Genomic DNA, 7,290 nt, shown 5'->3' with positions numbered 1-7,290 from the left:
TTTGTACTGTTTTTGTTTTTTCTTATTGTTTATATCTTTAAATGCAGTTTTAACCGGTAATTAAACATGAGGTTAGCGTGGTCAGGTTGGTTAGGCTCATGGTTGCTGTACTGAAAAAATAACGAGTTCGAACCCTATGGCCGATGAGGCTCGATAGCTGGGGACAGCAACTCATCTAAGAGAGACAAACTCCACAATCAAATAACTGCTACCTTGTAGTTTGTTTTTGGTTGGACAAAGGCTATGAAAGCAAATCCAAATAGAAAAGCAGGCTAATCCAAAAGCAGGCTGAAATTGGAGTCAATGACATGAAACAGTTAAATGTGTTGGAGGGAATCCCTTCCAACACTGGAATTAAGAAAGAAGAAGAAAGAAATAACCGATAATATAGCATCAGCTTGGTCGTTGGACAGAGCATACGATTTGTAGCCTGTGCCTGTAAGTCTCGAGTTCGGATCCCAGCCTCTAGTCGTTGAGTCCACCCAGCTCAGATGGGTAACTGACTCACGTTAAGAAAAGCAAGGCGTAGCGACCCTTTCCGGCGCCCGGGGACAAACTTTCGATTTGCATCCCCCCTAAAACTTTCGATTTGCACCCCCTCCCTCAAACTTTCGATTTGCAACCCCCCCCCCCCGTTAAACTTTCGATTTGCACCCCCCTCGAACTTTTGATTTACATCCCCCCCCCCTCAAACTTTCAATTTGTTTTTCCAACCCATTTTGGCGCCTCCTAAGGTCGGCGCCCGGGGACATATGTCCCTCCCCCGCCCACCCCGTCCCCCCCCCCTCTCTACGCCTCTACGTCAAGGCATAGTGCAGACTTCACTATCCCACAGTTTGCCGAAGGTCTTTTAAACAGATACACTCTGTTTCACTTACCCCATGTATCTTGAGCACGAACGGCAAAAATGATAGGTCTACTATATAATCTGCTTACCACAATTGTCAATTAGCCTAATTCTTTTAAAAGTTACGTTATTGTAAAATGTCCTTAAAATTGTTTTAAAACCATTGAAGTTACAGTATATCGCATGCCGCAGGCGAGATCATCTCATCTTCTCCTCCCCCACCCCCACCGCGCTAAAAAAAAGTCTTTGCTATGACTGTACACTACAAAGGAGTAAAGAGGAAACTAAGCCAAGGTATATTCTCTAGCTTTGCACTACAAGAAAAACAGATGACTAAGCCATGGGATATCTCTTCAAACAGATTAAATATCCTACATTATTTGCAAGTAATCCATGATGCCTCAATTTGTTTCGGGATAACAAATTCTAATTATATAGAAGAGAGACTACAATATATTACTGCAAATGGTCTTTCTCCTCATAAATAAATACGTAGTTATGTATTTCTTAGACACATATCTCCCGTCGAGGGGGGGGGAGGAAAGAGCACTTTAAAATTCGGGGGGGGGGGGGTAGGGACGACGCTGGTTCCCTTACTGATGATATTTTCAATACAAACTATATATTGTTCTATTTTTAATGGGGGGGGGTGAAGAGAAGCCTGAAAGAAACTCTGAGTATTATGAATGATCGTATGTCAGCTTATCTTCAGTGAGCTTTAATGGCCAATGTAAGATCTGTTGGCATCGACATTGAGGAAAAAAAAGAAACTCGCATGGTGAAAATAAAAACATTTCTGTCGAGGTAAGTCTGAAATTCTCACTGTCTTTGAGGTCTATATAAGTAAAATATCTCTGTCGAGGTAAGTCTGAAATTGTAACTGTCTTTGAGATCAATAGGTCCGGAGTGTTGACACCAGTCGATGTTCTGAGCGCTCATACGTCTGTTTAGGTAAAAAAAATTACATCGGCTGAAACAGTTGAATCGTCAGACAACGTTAAAACAGTTGAATGGGGGCGTTTTTTAATAAGTTTTGCCTAGGGCGCTGAATAACACGGCGCCGGCACTGCTACTTCCTGGCCGGTTTCGGATTTTCCCGTCATAATGTCTGTCCTAGCCTGGCAAGGGTTAAATCCCACAACGAACATCTTTCTCTTTTCGCTGTCCGCTTTAGATATTTTTTGTTTACTGTGATGAATCTTTTAGCACCCAGTAATGTGAGATTTGTGATTGATATCAGACAGTTGTTCTTCACCTCGTAAAATCAAATCACTTTACAGCCGTGAATTATCTCATTACAAGGATTTTAACCTTAAGCTCTCGGCTCGTTGATTTAATCTGAATAGAAAGATTATTAGCGGTGTTTTTACCTTTGTACTTGCATAAGCTCAACACATCTTATCGAACCAAGTGCACTATTAAACTGCTAACAGCTTGCGTTGAGATTATTAACGCGATTACTAACAAACATACAGGGATTTTATTAAAATAAAATTATATCCAATAATGATTTTTCTATCATCTGATTGGCCAGTGCCATGACCTTACAGGTTGTGTTTGACGTCTACAGACTATGTCTCATCTCAACCGTCCCACTGACCTTTGTCCTACTGTGTACGTCACTGACCATCTTAAAACTGCTGGTGACGTCACAGAAATTTAAGAACATGTCCAGTATTCTACACCAGAAGTCAGCCAAGGAGATGAAAGTGGTCAAGCTGTTGTTGACGGTGTGTGTGGTGTTTGTGGTGCTGCTGGTGCCGGTGACTGTGGTGTACACGTATGTGAACATCTCTTTTCAAGTCGGTCTACATCTTCAGCTGGTATGTGACATCTTTGACCAGATGATGGTCAAGGTCAACGTCGTCATCTAGGTCAAGATGGACGCCGACTTTGCCACGTCAGTTTAAACTCTATGCAGAAATCATTAACCTATAGGTTTCTATGTCCTGATATTTGCCATCAATTTTATTTCCAACAGGGGCGTAGCCAAGTAATCGAAGCATGGGTGAGATATGAATACGTAGGACGGGAACATTTTTTTCAGTTTCGAAATGCTTCTTTCAATGATGTTATTTTTTTTTTAAATAATTAACTTACCATTTTATTTTAATTTTCATTATAACAAATTACGAAAAAGGGGCCACTTTTACTAATCTTGTTCCCATAAGATACCGCAACTCACTCTGCACCCCAAAGAATGAGCAGCGACCATAAACAAATATACTTTAGTGTCAATCCCACTTCATTTAGTCAAACCACAAATATAATTATAATTTAATTAAAATTATAACATTGTACGAACTATTCTTTTAAATCAACAATATTATCATTATTATTTTTAATAAACCTTAGTAATTCCCTGAAATAACAGCCCATTGTGGATCACCATTTCTAAATCAAGCCAACTTGATGACATTCTTTAACCACCAGTCCATTTTATATAGCACGCTGTCCGTAGTGGCAAACGGTCGATTAGGGTGTGATTATCATGTTGTTCGGGTCAGGGCCGACCAGAGGCGTAGCGACTCTTCCAGGCGCCCGAGGACAAACTTTCGATTTGCACTTCCCTCAGACTTTCGATTTGCAACCCCCCTTCACTTAAACATTCGATTTGCACCCCCCTTCAAACTTTCAATTTGTTTTTCCAATCCATTTTGGCGCCCCCTAAGGTCGGCGCCCGGGGACATATGTCGCCACCGCCTCCCCCCCTCTCGCTACGCCTCTGGGGCCGACGGTTAACGATCATACGGTACACGTTAGCTTTTTTTTTGTACCTAGAACAAAACATAAGGTCACTATGGTTGATGGTAGATCGTTTGGGTGATAACCCGAAGGTCTCGTGTTCAGAACTTGGTTCAAACATGTGAATGAATCTTCTTCTTCGTCTTCGTTCTCAATTTTAGTGTTGGAAGGGATATCCTCCAACACAGTGAAGGATACGTGTCAACTGGTTATGCGCCATTGAGGACATTGACTCAGCCTGCTTTTGTTTTTGGATTTGCTTCCTTAGCCTTTGTCCAACCAAGAACAAACTACAAGGCAGCAGTTGTTTGCTTTTGGAGTTGCCTCTTCTAGAAGAGTGGCTGTTCCCAGCTAAAGAGCCTCATCTGCTTTTCGGCTTAGTAACCATGAGCTTTACCCACTAGACCATGCCGACCCCTAAGGCTCTATGACTCTGCTAGTATAAGTAGCCTACATCTTGACAATTACCGATTATGTGATACACCCATTTCCAATATATAGTTATTTGTCAAACGAGCCCAATCCGTCTGGATAATCTACTCAGAGTCTTAAAATGTTCGCATATACTGATGGATTAAAATAAATTGAAAAAACAAATGCTGTAATTTAATTCCACACATTATGCAGTCTTAAAGGGGTGACCTTGTTTAGTTAAGTGTGTTGAAAAGAGATAATTGAAATAGCACTGTGATAACGTGTTGATAAGTGATAACTGACTTTACAGTGCTATAGCGTATTGATAAGTAATTATTCAATTTACATTGGGGAAAGCGTGTTGAAAAGTTATAACTGACATTTTACAATAGCTGATGTTTAACATTACAATTGTATATTTTGTTTTACCAAAACTGATATCAGACATTACCATCACACAGTGTTGATAATAACTGACATTTAAAATGACAATGGCATAATGTGTTGATCATAAATGATAAGTGCCTTTCTAATGGCTTATTATGTTTACCATAACAAATATTGCACATTGTATCGAATGTGAATCTAAAATTTGATATAACAATGGTTCAGTACGTTTATCATAAGTTGTATTTTACATTACATTATTGCGTCGACGTGGCACCACATGAGAGGTAAAAACAAATGGCCCACTCGTCATTAGGTGCAAGAGATTAAGCTAATCCCTTATCTTGTCTAAACACTTAACCACGAGAGTTGATAGACACTCAAATAATCGGGTTAAGTCTGACCAGGTCGGATTATCGTCTTTGTCTAACGAAATAAAATATATTGTATCTTCAGACCAGACACATTTGTAATTACTACGTTATTTTAAATTTATTTGTAGAACATATGTATATCAAATGATAATAGAACATCGGGCAGAACATGTGAATACCAAAAGATGATAGAACATCCTATAGAACAAGTGAATACCAAAAGATGGCAGAACATCTTGTAGAATAAGTGAATATCAAATGATGATAGCACATTTTGTAGAAAATATGAATATCAAATGATGATAGGACATTTTGTAGAAAATGTGAATATCAAATGATGATAGAACATTTTGTAGAAAATGTGAATTTCAAATGATGATAGAACATTTTGTAGAAAATGTGAATATGTGAATATCAAATGATGATAGAACATTTTGTAGAAAATGTGAATTTCAAATGAAGATAGAACATTTTGTAGAAATTGTGAATTTTAGATGATGATAGAACATTTTGTAGAAAATGTGAATTTCAAATGATTATAGAAAATGTATTTTCAGCCCTTTATTATAAGTATTAACATTAACTGAGCCTAGATCAACGACCGTGCTATTATAAAGACATCTTATTTTGGATCACTGATTGTGCTCAAAATTGGCAAAGACATTTTCCAAAGCTTAAGAATTATCTACATTCACACGTGTTGGTGTAAGTAATTACTACTATATTAAACGCTAGCTTACTGCAATCTTCAACAACAGCTCCAAAGTTGGAGTATTATACAGATTATAAATAAAGAGTTTACCCATTTCTATAACTTAAACTCCTATGAGCACATTCAAGTATACTTCGCTCTACCACCAAAGGGCAGCAACCAACGTTAGAGAGAAATCCGCAAAATCAGCTAGGGGCAGCAGCCCACCTAGGGGAGAATACTTCAATATAATAAAAACATTGGAGATGTTCTGATGCACACGATCTTTCAAAGCACTTCCAGATTGTATTTCAATATGATAAGATCAAGATCGATCCAAACAAAGCGTTTATATATATATATATATATATATATATATATATATATATATATATATATATATATATGTATAATCCATATACACGTGTATGTGTATAAGCATGTGTATATGTATTCAAATATTTTTAGCGCAATTTCCATTCTGGAGAACCGCGTTTATTAACTCGTGAAATAATCATTTTTCTGTATATAATTAGATATTTTTGCCTTGGTGTCACCCCCTAAATAGTGTCACCCGGTGCGATCCGCACCCCCTCCAAAGAGTTTTGATATTCGCCCATGAGTTATGATATACAACAAAATTTAACAATATCTCTAACATTCTTAAATGTTTTTCAAAATATCACTAACAACATAGCACACCTATTTCTGGGAGATTCCATTGTCATACATGAATAGTAGAAGCCATCCAACAATGTTTTACATTATGTAACAAACTATCACCCGTATTTCTTGGATAGCCCATTGTTGGACATGTAAACAAGATATCACGCAATAATGTTTTAAATTAATTAACAACCTATCGCACCTATTTCTGGAATAGTCCATTATAACACTAGAATAGTAAACCAACAATATGTTAGCTTAAGCTGACGTGGCATTGATCAAATTTTGACTGTATAGTTAAGTTCATGTTAAGACTTGCAATCCGTTTGGTAGATGAAGTATAGTTCATATACTTCTTAAACTCAACATATGAAGGGATGGTGGTGAAAGAGCAATGCCCAGCTGTCTATAGATTCCCCAACTAAGATACCCATCAGAGCAGTAAAGTTTCTGAAGAGTCAAAAGTTAAAACAATTTGGCTGTCAGCGGATTAGAGATAAAGATAATCACGTTATTTACAAATAATTTATCTGAAATGACAGATAATTAAATGATCTGGTCAAGTCGGTCTCAGTTTAATTCATAAGTTTTACTTTATCCCCAGCTTTAAATTATATATATATATATATATATATATATATATATATATATATATATATATATATATATATATATATATATATATATATAAATATATATATATATATATATATATATGTATATATATATATATATATATATATATATATATATATATATATATATATATATATATATATATATATATATATATATATATATATATATATATATATATATATATATATGTTTGTGTGTGTGTGCGTGTGTTTGTGTGTTTGTGTATATATACATTGACTAACTTATCCGTTCGGTCAACTAAATACACATGACAATGTTTTGTTGACTCTTTAGAAACTCAAATGTGTCGTCCCAATCCAAACCATTATCTGCAGCCAAACAGTTAACCGATGGAATGGTGTGGTCGAATGGTAGATCGTTTGGCCGCTAACCCAAAAGTCTCGAAATTGAATCTTTTTTCGGACATGTGACTGAAGGATGTCCCTGAGTCCACACTGATCTGATGGGTACCTGACTAACATTGGGTAAACTAAAGGCGTCTGGGTATAGTGCTTACCACACCATCC

Source organism: Physella acuta, unplaced genomic scaffold (assembly GCF_028476545.2).
Source record: "Physella acuta isolate Inbredline_101_S28 unplaced genomic scaffold, ASM2847654v3 ptg000634l, whole genome shotgun sequence".
Classification (NCBI taxonomy): domain Eukaryota; kingdom Metazoa; phylum Mollusca; class Gastropoda; family Physidae; genus Physella; species Physella acuta.
This window is presented reverse-complemented; position numbering follows the sequence as displayed.